Source organism: Argiope bruennichi, chromosome 10, assembly GCF_947563725.1.
Source record: "Argiope bruennichi chromosome 10, qqArgBrue1.1, whole genome shotgun sequence".
In the NCBI taxonomy this organism is placed as follows: domain Eukaryota; kingdom Metazoa; phylum Arthropoda; class Arachnida; order Araneae; family Araneidae; genus Argiope; species Argiope bruennichi.
The window spans coordinates 22,088,074-22,101,729 of NC_079160.1; the positions used below are offsets into that span (position 1 = coordinate 22,088,074).

The following is a 13,656-nucleotide window of genomic DNA, read 5'->3' on the forward strand; positions in this document are numbered from 1 at the left end:
ATTTTACTCTATGAATAGAGTAAAAAGACAAACCATATATACCTGCGATAAATGAACATATCTCGAATATTGCAGCATGAACTAATTTTTTATCCCTATCTCCGTCGAACGTATTATTAAAAGAATAATTATTCTTTACTTGAATAAAACCCTCATAAATTAAATACTTTTAAAAATATAATGCGATATTTTGTCTGAAATATTTTCCTCTCGTTTTTGTCAATCTTTAAAAAGTTCAGACAACCTGTTGTCAGAAGTGGGGTTCGATCCGACGCTCTCTTTCGAGAACCAGAGCTTAAATCTGGCGACTTAGACCGCTCGGCCATTCTGACGACGCTTTAACAGACATGCTATCGATTCGATAAATTTTCAGCAATTAATAGAGTAAAAAGACAAACCATATGTACCTGCGATAAATTAACATATCTCTAATATTGCAGCATGAACTAATTTTTTCTACCTATCTCCGTCGAACGTATTATGAAAAGAATAATTATTTTTTACTTGAATAAAAACCTCATAAATTAAATATTCTTAAAAATATGATGAGATAACTCTGTCCGAAATAGTTTCCTCTCGTTTTTGTCAATCTTTAAAAAGTTCAGACAACCTGTTTTCAGAAGTCGGGTTCGAACCCACGCTCTCTTTCGAGAACCACAGCTTAAGTCTGGCGCCTTAGACCGCTCAGCCATACTGACGACACTTTATAAGCCATGCTATCGATTCGATAAATTTTCAGCAATGAATAGAGTAAAAAGACAAACCATATGTACCTGCGATAAATGAACATATCTCGAATATTGCAGCATGAACTAATTTTTTCTCCCTATCTCCGTCGAACGTATTATGAAAAGAATAATTATTCTTTACTTGAATAAAACATTCATAAATTAAATACTCTTAAAAATATGATGAGATAACTCTGTCTGAAATAGTTTAATCTCGTTTTTGTCAATCTTTAAAATGTTAAGACAACCTCTTGTCAGAAGTGGGGTTCGAACCCACGCTCTCGTTCGAGAACCAGAGCTTAAATCTGGCGCCTTAGACCGCTCGGCCACTCTGACGGCGCTTTAACAGCCATGCTATCGATTCGATAAATTTTCAGCAATGAATAGAGTAAAAAGACAAACCATATGTACCTGCGATAAATGAACATATCTCGAATATTGCAGCATGAACTAATTTTTTCTCCCTATCTCCGTCGAACGTATTATGAAAAGAATAATTATTCTTTACTTGAATAAAACCCTCATAAATTAAATATTCTTAAAAATATGATGAGATAACTCTGTCTGAAATAGTTTCCTCTCGTTTTTGTCAATCTTTAAAAAGTTCAGACAACCTTTTTCAGAAGTGGGGTTCGAACCCGCGCTCTCTTTCGAGAACCACAGCTTAAGTGTTGCGCCTTAGACCGCTCAGCCATACTGACGACACTTTATAAGCCATGCTATCGATTCGATAAATTTTCATCTAGGAATAGAGTAAAAAGACAAACCATATATACCTGCGATAAATGAACATATCTCGAATATTGCAGCATGAACTAATTTTTTATCCCTATCTCCGTCGAACGTATTATTAAAAGAATAATTATTCTTTACTTGAATAAAACCCTCATAAATTAAATACTTTTAAAAATATGATGAGATATTTTGTCTGAAATAGTTTCCTCTCGTTTTTGTCAATCTTTAAAAAGTTCAGACATTCTGTTGTCAGAAGTGGGGTTCGAACCGACGCTCTCTTTCGAGAACCAGAGCTTAAATCCGGCGCCTTAGACCGCTCGGCCATTCTGATGACGTTTTATTAGCCATGCTATCAATTCGATAAATTTTCATCTATTAATAGAGTAAAAAGACAAACCATATGTACCTGCGATAAATGAACATATCTCGAATACTACAGCATGAACTAATTTTTTCTCCCTATCTCCGTCGAACGTATTATGAAAAGAATAATTATTCTTTACTTGAATAAAACCCTCATAATTTAAATACTCTTAAAAATATGATGAGATAACTCTGTCTGAAATAGTTTCCTCTCGTTTTTGTCAATCTTTAAAGAGTTCAGAAACGGTGCTGTCAGAAGTGGGGTTCGAACCCACGCTCTCTTTCGAGAACCAGAGCTTAAATCTGGCGCCTTAGACCTCTCGGCCATTCCGACGACGTTTTACCATCCATGCTATCGATTCGATAAATTTTCAGCAATGAATAGAGTAAAAAGACAAACCATATGTACCTGCGATAAATGAACATATCTCGAATATTGCAGCATGAACTAATTTTTTCTCCCTATCTCCGTCTAACGTATTATGAAAAGAATAATTATTCTTTATTTGAATAAAACCCTCATAAATTAAATATTCTTAAAAATATGATGAGATAACTCTGTCCGAAATAGTTTCCTCTCGTTTTTGTCAATCTTTAAAAAGTTCAGACAACCTGTTTTCAGAAGTCGGGTTCGAACCCACGCTCTCTTTCGAGAACCACAGCTTAAGTCTGGCGCCTTAGACCGCTCAGCCATACTGACGACACTTTATAAGCCATGCTATCGATTCGATAAATTTTCAGCAATGAATAGAGTAAAAAGACAAACCATATGTACCTGCGATAAATGAACATATCTCGAATATTGCAGCTAATTTTTTCTCCCTATCTCCGTCGAACGTATTATGAAAAGAATAATTATTCTTTACTTGAATAAAACATTCATAAATTAAATACTCTTAAAAATATGATGAGATAACTCTGTCTGAAATAGTTTAATCTCGTTTTTGTCAATCTTTAAAATGTTAAGACAACCTCTTGTCAGAAGTGGGGTTCGAACCCACGCTCTCGTTCGAGAACCAGAGCTTAAATCTGGCGCCTTAGACCGCTCGGCCACTCTGACGGCGCTTTAACAGCCATGCTATCGATTCGATAAATTTTCAGCAATGAATAGAGTAAAAAGACAAACCATATGTACCTGCGATAAATGAACATATCTCGAATATTGCAGCATGAACTAATTTTTTCTCCCTATCTCCGTCGAACGTATTATGAAAAGAATAATTATTCTTTACTTGAATAAAACCCTCATAAATTAAATATTCTTAAAAATATGATGAGATAACTCTGTCTGAAATAGTTTCCTCTCGTTTTTGTCAATCTTTAAAAAGTTCAGACAACCTTTTTCAGAAGTCGGGTTCGAACCCGCGCTCTCTTTCGATAACCAGAGCTTAAATCTGGCGCTTTAGACCGCACGGCCATTCTGACGACGCTTTAACAGCCATGCTATCGATTCGATAAATTTTACTCTATGAATAGAGTAAAAAGACAAACCATATATACCTGCGATAAATGAACATATCTCGAATATTGCAGCATGAACTAATTTTTTATCCCTATCTCCGTCGAACGTATTATTAAAAGAATAATTATTCTTTACTTGAATAAAACCCTCATAAATTAAATACTTTTAAAAATATAATGCGATATTTTGTCTGAAATATTTTCCTCTCGTTTTTGTCAATCTTTAAAAAGTTCAGACAACCTGTTGTCAGAAGTGGGGTTCGATCCGACGCTCTCTTTCGAGAACCAGAGCTTAAATCTGGCGACTTAGACCGCTCGGCCATTCTGACGACGCTTTAACAGACATGCTATCGATTCGATAAATTTTCAGCAATTAATAGAGTAAAAAGACAAACCATATGTACCTGCGATAAATTAACATATCTCTAATATTGCAGCATGAACTAATTTTTTCTACCTATCTCCGTCGAACGTATTATGAAAAGAATAATTATTTTTTACTTGAATAAAAACCTCATAAATTAAATATTCTTAAAAATATGATGAGATAACTCTGTCCGAAATAGTTTCCTCTCGTTTTTGTCAATCTTTAAAAAGTTCAGACAACCTGTTTTCAGAAGTCGGGTTCGAACCCACGCTCTCTTTCGAGAACCACAGCTTAAGTCTGGCGCCTTAGACCGCTCAGCCATACTGACGACACTTTATAAGCCATGCTATCGATTCGATAAATTTTCAGCAATGAATAGAGTAAAAAGACAAACCATATGTACCTGCGATAAATGAACATATCTCGAATATTGCAGCATGAACTAATTTTTTCTCCCTATCTCCGTCGAACGTATTATGAAAAGAATAATTATTCTTTACTTGAATAAAACATTCATAAATTAAATACTCTTAAAAATATGATGAGATAACTCTGTCTGAAATAGTTTAATCTCGTTTTTGTCAATCTTTAAAATGTTAAGACAACCTGTTGTCAGAAGTGGGGTTCGAACCCACGCTCTCGTTCGAGAACCAGAGCTTAAATCTGGCGCCTTAGACCGCTCGGCCACTCTGACGGCGCTTTAACAGCCATGCTATCGATTCGATAAATTTTCAGCAATGAATAGAGTAAAAAGACAAACCATATGTACCTGCGATAAATGAACATATCTCGAATATTGCAGCATGAACTAATTTTTTCTCCCTATCTCCGTCGAACGTATTATGAAAAGAATAATTATTCTTTACTTGAATAAAACCCTCATATATTAAATATTCTTAAAAATATGATGAGATAACTCTGTCTGAAATAGTTTCCTCTCGTTTTTGTCAATCTTTAAAAAGTTCAGACAACCTTTTTCAGAAGTCGGGTTCGAACCCGCGCTCTCTTTCGAGAACCACAGCTTAAGTGTTGCGCCTTAGACCGCTCAGCCATACTGACGACACTTTATAAGCCATGCTATCGATTCGATAAATTTTCATCTAGGAATAGAGTAAAAAGACAAACCATATATACCTGCGATAAATGAACATATCTCGAATATTGCAGCATGAACTAATTTTTTATCCCTATCTCAGTCGAACGTATTATTAAAAGAATAATTATTCTTTACTTGAATAAAACCCTCATAAATTAAATACTTTTAAAAATATGATGAGATATTTTGTCTGAAATAGTTTCCTCTCGTTTTTGTCAATCTTTAAAAAGTTCAGACATTCTGTTGTCAGAAGTGGAGTTCGAACCGACGCTCTCTTTCGAGAACCAGAGCTTAAATCCGGCGCCTTAGACCGCTCGGCCATTCTGATGACGTTTTATTAGCCATGCTATCAATTCGATAAATTTTCATCTATTAATAGAGTAAAAAGACAAACCATATGTACCTGCGATAAATGAACATATCTCGAATACTACAGCATGAACTAATTTTTTCTCCCTATCTCCGTCGAACGTATTATGAAAAGAATTATTATTCTTTACTTGAATAAAACCCTCATAATTTAAATACTCTTAAAAATATGATGAGATAACTCTGTCTGAAATAGTTTCCTCTCGTTTTTGTCAATCTTTAAAAAGTTCAGAAACGGTGCTGTCAGAAGTGGGGTTCGAACCCACGCTCTCTTTCGAGAACCAGAGCTTAAATCCGGCGCCTTAGACCTCTCGGCCATTCATTCCGACGACGTTTTACCAGCCATGCTATCGATTCGATAAATTTTCAGCAATGAATAGAGTAAAAAGACAAACCATATGTACCTGCGATAAATGAACATATCTCGAATATTGCAGCATGAACTAATTTTTTCTCCCTATCTCCGTCGAACGTATTATGAAAAGAATAATTATTCTTTATTTGAATAAAACCCTCATAAATTAAATATTCTTAAAAATATGATGAGATAACTCTGTCCGAAATAGTTTCCTCTCGTTTTTGTCAATCTTTAAAAAGTTCAGACAACCTGTTTTCAGAAGTCGGGTTCGAACCCACGCTCTCTTTCGAGAACCACAGCTTAAGTCTGGCGCCTTAGACCGCTCAGCCATACTGACGACACTTTATAAGCCATGCTATCGATTCGATAAATTTTCAGCAATGAATAGAGTAAAAAGACAAACCATATGTACCTGCGATAAATGAACATATCTCGAATATTGCAGCTAATTTTTTCTCCCTATCTCCGTCGAACGTATTATGAAAAGAATAATTATTCTTTACTTGAATAAAACATTCATAAATTAAATACTCTTAAAAATATGATGAGATAACTCTGTCTGAAATAGTTTAATCTCGTTTTTGTCAATCTTTAAAATGTTAAGACAACCTCTTGTCAGAAGTGGGGTTCGAACCCACGCTCTCGTTCGAGAACCAGAGCTTAAATCTGGCGCCTTAGACCGCTCGGCCACTCTGACGGCGCTTTAACAGCCATGCTATCGATTCGATAAATTTTCAGCAATGAATAGAGTAAAAAGACAAACCATATGTACCTGCGATAAATGAACATATCTCGAATATTGCAGCATGAACTAATTTTTTCTCCCTATCTCCGTCGAACGTATTATGAAAAGAATAATTATTCTTTACTTGAATAAAACCCTCATAAATTAAATATTCTTAAAAATATGATGAGATAACTCTGTCTGAAATAGTTTCCTCTCGTTTTTGTCAATCTTTAAAAAGTTCAGACAACCTTTTTCAGAAGTGGGGTTCGAACCCGCGCTCTCTTTCGAGAACCACAGCTTAAGTGTTGCGCCTTAGACCGCTCAGCCATACTGACGACACTTTATAAGCCATGCTATCGATTCGATAAATTTTCATCTAGGAATAGAGTAAAAAGACAAACCATATATACCTGCGATAAATGAACATATCTCGAATATTGCAGCATGAACTAATTTTTTATCCCTATCTCCGTCGAACGTATTATTAAAAGAATAATTATTCTTTACTTGAATAAAACCCTCATAAATTAAATACTTTTAAAAATATGATGAGATATTTTGTCTGAAATAGTTTCCTCTCGTTTTTGTCAATCTTTAAAAAGTTCAGACATTCTGTTGTCAGAAGTGGGGTTCGAACCGACGCTCTCTTTCGAGAACCAGAGCTTAAATCCGGCGCCTTAGACCGCTCGGCCATTCTGATGACGTTTTATTAGCCATGCTATCAATTCGATAAATTTTCATCTATTAATAGAGTAAAAAGACAAACCATATGTACCTGCGATAAATGAACATATCTCGAATACTACAGCATGAACTAATTTTTTCTCCCTATCTCCGTCGAACGTATTATGAAAAGAATAATTATTCTTTACTTGAATAAAACCCTCATAATTTAAATACTCTTAAAAATATGATGAGATAGCTCTGTCTGAAATAGTTTCCTCTCGTTTTTGTCAATCTTTAAAGAGTTCAGAAACGGTGCTGTCAGAAGTGGGGTTCGAACCCACGCTCTCTTTCGAGAACCAGAGCTTAAATCTGGCGCCTTAGACCTCTCGGCCATTCCGACGACGTTTTACCATCCATGCTATCGATTCGATAAATTTTCAGCAATGAATAGAGTAAAAAGACAAACCATATGTACCTGCGATAAATGAACATATCTCGAATATTGCAGCATGAACTAATTTTTTCTCCCTATCTCCGTCGAACGTATTATGAAAAGAATAATTATTCTTTATTTGAATAAAACCCTCATAAATTAAATATTCTTAAAAATATGATGAGATAACTCTGTCCGAAATAGTTTCCTCTCGTTTTTGTCAATCTTTAAAAAGTTCAGACAACCTGTTTTCAGAAGTCGGGTTCGAACCCACGCTCTCTTTCGAGAACCACAGCTTAAGTCTGGCGCCTTAGACCGCTCAGCCATACTGACGACACTTTATAAGCCATGCTATCGATTCGATAAATTTTCAGCAATGAATAGAGTAAAAAGACAAACCATATGTACCTGCGATAAATGAACATATCTCGAATATTGCAGCTAATTTTTTCTCCCTATCTCCGTCGAACGTATTATGAAAAGAATAATTATTCTTTACTTGAATAAAACATTCATAAATTAAATACTCTTAAAAATATGATGAGATAACTCTGTCTGAAATAGTTTAATCTCGTTTTTGTCAATCTTTAAAATGTTAAGACAACCTCTTGTCAGAAGTGGGGTTCGAACCCACGCTCTCGTTCGAGAACCAGAGCTTAAATCTGGCGCCTTAGACCGCTCGGCCACTCTGACGGCGCTTTAACAGCCATGCTATCGATTCGATAAATTTTCAGCAATGAATAGAGTAAAAAGACAAACCATATGTACCTGCGATAAATGAACATATCTCGAATATTGCAGCATGAACTAATTTTTTCTCCCTATCTCCGTCGAACGTATTATGAAAAGAATAATTATTCTTTACTTGAATAAAACCCTCATAAATTAAATATTCTTAAAAATATGATGAGATAACTCTGTCTGAAATAGTTTCCTCTCGTTTTTGTCAATCTTTAAAAAGTTCAGACAACCTTTTTCAGAAGTGGGGTTCGAACCCGCGCTCTCTTTCGAGAACCACAGCTTAAGTGTTGCGCCTTAGACCGCTCAGCCATACTGACGACACTTTATAAGCCATGCTATCGATTCGATAAATTTTCATCTAGGAATAGAGTAAAAAGACAAACCATATATACCTGCGATAAATGAACATATCTCGAATATTGCAGCATGAACTAATTTTTTATCCCTATCTCCGTCGAACGTATTATTAAAAGAATAATTATTCTTTACTTGAATAAAACCCTCATAAATTAAATACTTTTAAAAATATGATGAGATATTTTGTCTGAAATAGTTTCCTCTCGTTTTTGTCAATCTTTAAAAAGTTCAGACATTCTGTTGTCAGAAGTGGGGTTCGAACCGGCGCTCTCTTTCGAGAACCAGAGCTTAAATCCGGCGCCTTAGACCGCTCGGCCATTCTGATGACGTTTTATTAGCCATGCTATCAATTCGATAAATTTTCATCTATTAATAGAGTAAAAAGACAAACCATATGTACCTGCGATAAATGAACATATCTCGAATACTACAGCATGAACTAATTTTTTCTCCCTATCTCCGTCGAACATATTATTAAAAGAATAATTATTCTTTACTTGAATAAAACCCTCATAAATTAAATATTCTTAAAAATATGATGAGATAACTCTGTCTGAAATAGTTTCCTCTCGTTTTTGTCAATCTTTAAAAAGTTCAGACAACCTTTTTCAGAAGTCGGGTTCGAACCCGCGCTCTCTTTCGAGAACCACAGCTTAAGTGTTGCGCCTTAGACCGCTCAGCCATACTGACGACACTTTATAAGCCATGCTATCGATTCGATAAATTTTCATCTAGGAATAGAGTAAAAAGACAAACCATATATACCTGCGATAAATGAACATATCTCGAATATTGCAGCATGAACTAATTTTTTATCCCTATCTCCGTCGAACGTATTATTAAAAGAATAATTATTCTTTACTTGAATAAAACCCTCATAAATTAAATACTTTTAAAAATATGATGAGATATTTTGTCTGAAATAGTTTCCTCTCGTTTTTGTCAATCTTTAAAAAGTTCAGACATTCTGTTGTCAGAAGCGGGGTTCGAACCGACGCTCTCTTTCGAGAACCAGAGCTTAAATCCGGCGCCTTAGACCGCTCGGCCATTCTGATGACGTTTTATTAGCCATGCTATCAATTCGATAAATTTTCATCTATTAATAGAGTAAAAAGACAAACCATATGTACCTGCGATAAATGAACATATCTCGAATACTACAGCATAAACTAATTTTTTCTCCCTATCTCCGTCGAACGTATTATGAAAAGAATAATTATTCTTTACTTGAATAAAACCCTCATAATGTAAATACTCTTAAAAATATGATGAGATAACTCTGTCTGAAATAGTTTCCTCTCGTTTTTGTCAATCTTTAAAAAGTTCAGAAACGGTGCTGTCAGAAGTGGGGTTCGAACCCACGCTCTCTTTCGAGAACCAGAGCTTAAATCTGGCGCCTTAGACCTCTCGGCCATTCCGACGACGTTTTACCAGCCATGCTATCGATTCGATAAATTTTCAGCAATGAATAGAGTAAAAAGACAAACCATATGTACCTGCGATAAATGAACATATCTCGAATATTGCAGCATGAACTAATTTTTTCTCCCTATCTCCGTCGAACGTATTATGAAAAGAATAATTATTCTTTATTTGAATAAAACCCTCATAAATTAAATATTCTTAAAAATATGATGAGATAACTCTGTCCGAAATAGTTTCCTCTCGTTTTTGTCAATCTTTAAAAAGTTCAGACAACCTGTTTTCAGATGTCGGGTTCGAACCCTCGCTCTCTTTCGAGAACCACAGCTTAAGTCTGGCGCCTTAGACCGCTCAGCCATACTGACGACACTTTAGAAGCCATGCTATCGATTCGATAAATTTTCAGCAATGAATAGAGTAAAAAGACAAACCATATGTACCTGCGATAAATGAACATATCTCGAATATTGCAGCATGAACTAATTTTTTCTCCCTATCTCCGTCGAACGTATTATGAAAAGAATAATTATTCTTTACTTGAATAAAACATTCATAAATTAAATACTCTTAAAAATATGATGAGATAACTCTGTCTGAAATAGTTTAATCTCGTTTTTGTCAATCTTTAAAATGTTAAGACAACCTCTTGTCAGAAGTGGGGTTCGAACCCACGCTCTCTTTCGAGAACCAGAGCTTAAATCTGGCGCCTTAGACCGCTCGGCCACTCTGACGGCGCTTTAACAGCCATGCTATCGATTCGATAAATTTTCAGCAATGAATAGAGTAAAAAGACAAACCATATGTACCTGCGATAAATGAACATATCTCGAATATTGCAGCATGAACTAATTTTTTCTCCCTATCTCCGTCGAACGTATTATGAAAAGAATAATTATTCTTTACTTGAATAAAACCCTCATAAATTAAATATTCTTAAAAATATGATGAGATAACTCTGTCTGAAATAGTTTCCTCTCGTTTTTGTCAATCTTTAAAAAGTTCAGACAACCTTTTTCAGAAGTCGGGTTCGAACCCGCGCTCTCTTTCGAGAACCACAGCTTAAGTGTTGCGCCTTAGACCGCTCAGCCATACTGACGACACTTTATAAGCCATGCTATCGATTCGATAAATTTTCATCTAGGAATAGAGTAAAAAGACAAACCATATATACCTGCGATAAATGAACATATCTCGAATATTGCAGCATGAACTAATTTTTTATCCCTATCTCCGTCGAACGTATTATGAAAAGAATAATTATTCTTTATTTGAATAAAACCCTCATAAATTAAATATTCTTAAAAATATGATGAGATAACTCTGTCCGAAATAGTTTCCTCTCGTTTTTGTCAATCTTTAAAAAGTTCAGACAACCTGTTTTCAGAAGTCGGGTTCGAACCCACGCTCTCTTTCGAGAACCACAGCTTAAGTCTGGCGCCTTAGACCGCTCAGCCATACTGACGACACTTTATAAGCCATGCTATCGATTCGATAAATTTTCAGCAATGAATAGAGTAAAAAGACAAACCATATGTACCTGCGATAAATGAACATATCTCGAATATTGCAGCTAATTTTTTCTCCCTATCTCCGTCGAACGTATTATGAAAAGAATAATTATTCTTTACTTGAATAAAACATTCATAAATTAAATACTCTTAAAAATATGATGAGATAACTCTGTCTGAAATAGTTTAATCTCGTTTTTGTCAATCTTTAAAACGTTAAGACAACCTCTTGTCAGAAGTGGGGTTCGAACCCACGCTCTCGTTCGAGAACCAGAGCTTAAATCTGGCGCCTTAGACCGCTCGGCCACTCTGACGGCGCTTTAACAGCCATGCTATCGATTCGATAAATTTTCAGCAATGAATAGAGTAAAAAGACAAACCATATGTACCTGCGATAAATGAACATATCTCGAATATTGCAGCATGAACTAATTTTTTCTCCCTATCTCCGTCGAACGTATTATGAAAAGAATAATTATTCTTTACTTGAATAAAACCCTCATAAATTAAATATTCTTAAAAATATGATGAGATAACTCTGTCTGAAATAGTTTCCTCTCGTTTTTGTCAATCTTTAAAAAGTTCAGACAACCTTTTTCAGAAGTGGGGTTCGAACCCGCGCTCTCTTTCGAGAACCACAGCTTAAGTGTTGCGCCTTAGACCGCTCAGCCATACTGACGACACGTTATAAGCCATGCTATCGATTCGATAAATTTTCATCTAGGAATAGAGTAAAAAGACAAACCATATATACCTGCGATAAATGAACATATCTCGAATATTGCAGCATGAACTAATTTTTTATCCCTATCTCCGTCGAACGTATTATTAAAAGAATAATTATTCTTTACTTGAATAAAACCCTCATAAATTAAATACTTTTAAAAATATGATGAGATATTTTGTCTGAAATAGTTTCCTCTCGTTTTTGTCAATCTTTAAAAAGTTCAGACATTCTGTTGTCAGAAGTGGGGTTCGAACCGACGCTCTCTTTCGAGAACCAGAGCTTAAATCCGGCGCCTTAGACCGCTCGGCCATTCTGATGACGTTTTATTAGCCATGCTATCAATTCGATAAATTTTCATCTATTAATAGAGTAAAAAGACAAACCATATGTACCTGCGATAAATGAACATATCTCGAATACTACAGCATGAACTAATTTTTTCTCCCTATCTCCGTCGAACGTATTATGAAAAGAATAATTATTCTTTACTTGAATAAAACCCTCATAATTTAAATACTCTTAAAAATATGATGAGATAACTCTGTCTGAAATAGTTTCCTCTCGTTTTTGTCAATCTTTAAAGAGTTCAGAAACGGTGCTGTCAGAAGTGGGGTTCGAACCCACGCTCTCTTTCGAGAACCAGAGCTTAAATCTGGCGCCTTAGACCTCTCGGCCATTCCGACGACGTTTTACCATCCATGCTATCGATTCGATAAATTTTCAGCAATGAATAGAGTAAAAAGACAAACCATATGTACCTGCGATAAATGAACATATCTCGAATATTGCAGCATGAACTAATTTTTTCTCCCTATCTCCGTCGAACGTATTATGAAAAGAATAATTATTCTTTATTTGAATAAAACCCTCATAAATTAAATATTCTTAAAAATATGATGAGATAACTCTGTCCGAAATAGTTTCCTCTCGTTTTTGTCAATCTTTAAAAAGTTCAGACAACCTGTTTTCAGAAGTCGGGTTCGAACCCACGCTCTCTTTCGAGAACCACAGCTTAAGTCTGGCGCCTTAGACCGCTCAGCCATACTGACGACACTTTATAAGCCATGCTATCGATTCGATAAATTTTCAGCAATGAATAGAGTAAAAAGACAAACCATATGTACCTGCGATAAATGAACATATCTCGAATATTGCAGCTAATTTTTTCTCCCTATCTCCGTCGAACGTATTATGAAAAGAATAATTATTCTTTACTTGAATAAAACATTCATAAATTAAATACTCTTAAAAATATGATGAGATAACTCTGTCTGAAATAGTTTAATCTCGTTTTTGTCAATCTTTAAAATGTTAAGACAACCTCTTGTCAGAAGTGGGGTTTGAACCCACGCTCTCGTTCGAGAACCAGAGCTTAAATCTGGCGCCTTAGACCGCTCGGCCACTCTGACGGCGCTTTAACAGCCATGCTATCGATTCGATAAATTTTCAGCAATGAATAGAGTAAAAAGACAAACCATATGTACCTGCGATAAATGAACATATCTCGAATATTGCAGCATGAACTAATTTTTTCTCCCTATCTCCGTCGAACGTATTATGAAAAGAATAATTATTCTTTACTTGAATAAAACCCTCAT

General features: G+C 35.2%; 13 non-coding genes across 13 annotated transcripts; all 13 read right to left on the reverse strand.

Annotated features, from left to right (window-relative positions):
• Positions 1 to 980: 980 nt before the first annotated feature.
• On the reverse strand, positions 981 to 1,064 carry Trnal-uaa (transfer RNA leucine (anticodon UAA)). Its single transcript has one exon. It is a non-coding gene; the product is annotated as a tRNA-Leu (tRNA).
• A 1,012-nt stretch (positions 1,065 to 2,076) lies between these two features.
• Trnal-uaa (transfer RNA leucine (anticodon UAA)) lies at positions 2,077 to 2,160 on the reverse strand. Its single transcript has one exon. It is a non-coding gene; the product is annotated as a tRNA-Leu (tRNA).
• A 642-nt stretch (positions 2,161 to 2,802) lies between these two features.
• On the reverse strand, positions 2,803 to 2,886 carry Trnal-uaa (transfer RNA leucine (anticodon UAA)). Its single transcript has one exon. It is a non-coding gene; the product is annotated as a tRNA-Leu (tRNA).
• A 1,378-nt stretch (positions 2,887 to 4,264) lies between these two features.
• On the reverse strand, positions 4,265 to 4,348 carry Trnal-uaa (transfer RNA leucine (anticodon UAA)). The gene has a single exon. It is a non-coding gene; the product is annotated as a tRNA-Leu (tRNA).
• A 1,012-nt stretch (positions 4,349 to 5,360) lies between these two features.
• On the reverse strand, positions 5,361 to 5,448 carry Trnal-uaa (transfer RNA leucine (anticodon UAA)). The gene has a single exon. It is a non-coding gene; the product is annotated as a tRNA-Leu (tRNA).
• A 642-nt stretch (positions 5,449 to 6,090) lies between these two features.
• On the reverse strand, positions 6,091 to 6,174 carry Trnal-uaa (transfer RNA leucine (anticodon UAA)). The gene has a single exon. It is a non-coding gene; the product is annotated as a tRNA-Leu (tRNA).
• A 1,012-nt stretch (positions 6,175 to 7,186) lies between these two features.
• Trnal-uaa (transfer RNA leucine (anticodon UAA)) lies at positions 7,187 to 7,270 on the reverse strand. Its single transcript has one exon. It is a non-coding gene; the product is annotated as a tRNA-Leu (tRNA).
• Positions 7,271 to 7,912: 642 nt separating this feature from the next.
• Trnal-uaa (transfer RNA leucine (anticodon UAA)) lies at positions 7,913 to 7,996 on the reverse strand. The gene has a single exon. It is a non-coding gene; the product is annotated as a tRNA-Leu (tRNA).
• A 1,742-nt stretch (positions 7,997 to 9,738) lies between these two features.
• On the reverse strand, positions 9,739 to 9,822 carry Trnal-uaa (transfer RNA leucine (anticodon UAA)). Its single transcript has one exon. It is a non-coding gene; the product is annotated as a tRNA-Leu (tRNA).
• Positions 9,823 to 10,470: 648 nt separating this feature from the next.
• On the reverse strand, positions 10,471 to 10,554 carry Trnal-uaa (transfer RNA leucine (anticodon UAA)). The gene has a single exon. It is a non-coding gene; the product is annotated as a tRNA-Leu (tRNA).
• A 1,007-nt stretch (positions 10,555 to 11,561) lies between these two features.
• Trnal-uaa (transfer RNA leucine (anticodon UAA)) lies at positions 11,562 to 11,645 on the reverse strand. Its single transcript has one exon. It is a non-coding gene; the product is annotated as a tRNA-Leu (tRNA).
• A 1,012-nt stretch (positions 11,646 to 12,657) lies between these two features.
• Trnal-uaa (transfer RNA leucine (anticodon UAA)) lies at positions 12,658 to 12,741 on the reverse strand. Its single transcript has one exon. It is a non-coding gene; the product is annotated as a tRNA-Leu (tRNA).
• Positions 12,742 to 13,383: 642 nt separating this feature from the next.
• On the reverse strand, positions 13,384 to 13,467 carry Trnal-uaa (transfer RNA leucine (anticodon UAA)). The gene has a single exon. It is a non-coding gene; the product is annotated as a tRNA-Leu (tRNA).
• Positions 13,468 to 13,656: the final 189 nt, after the last annotated feature.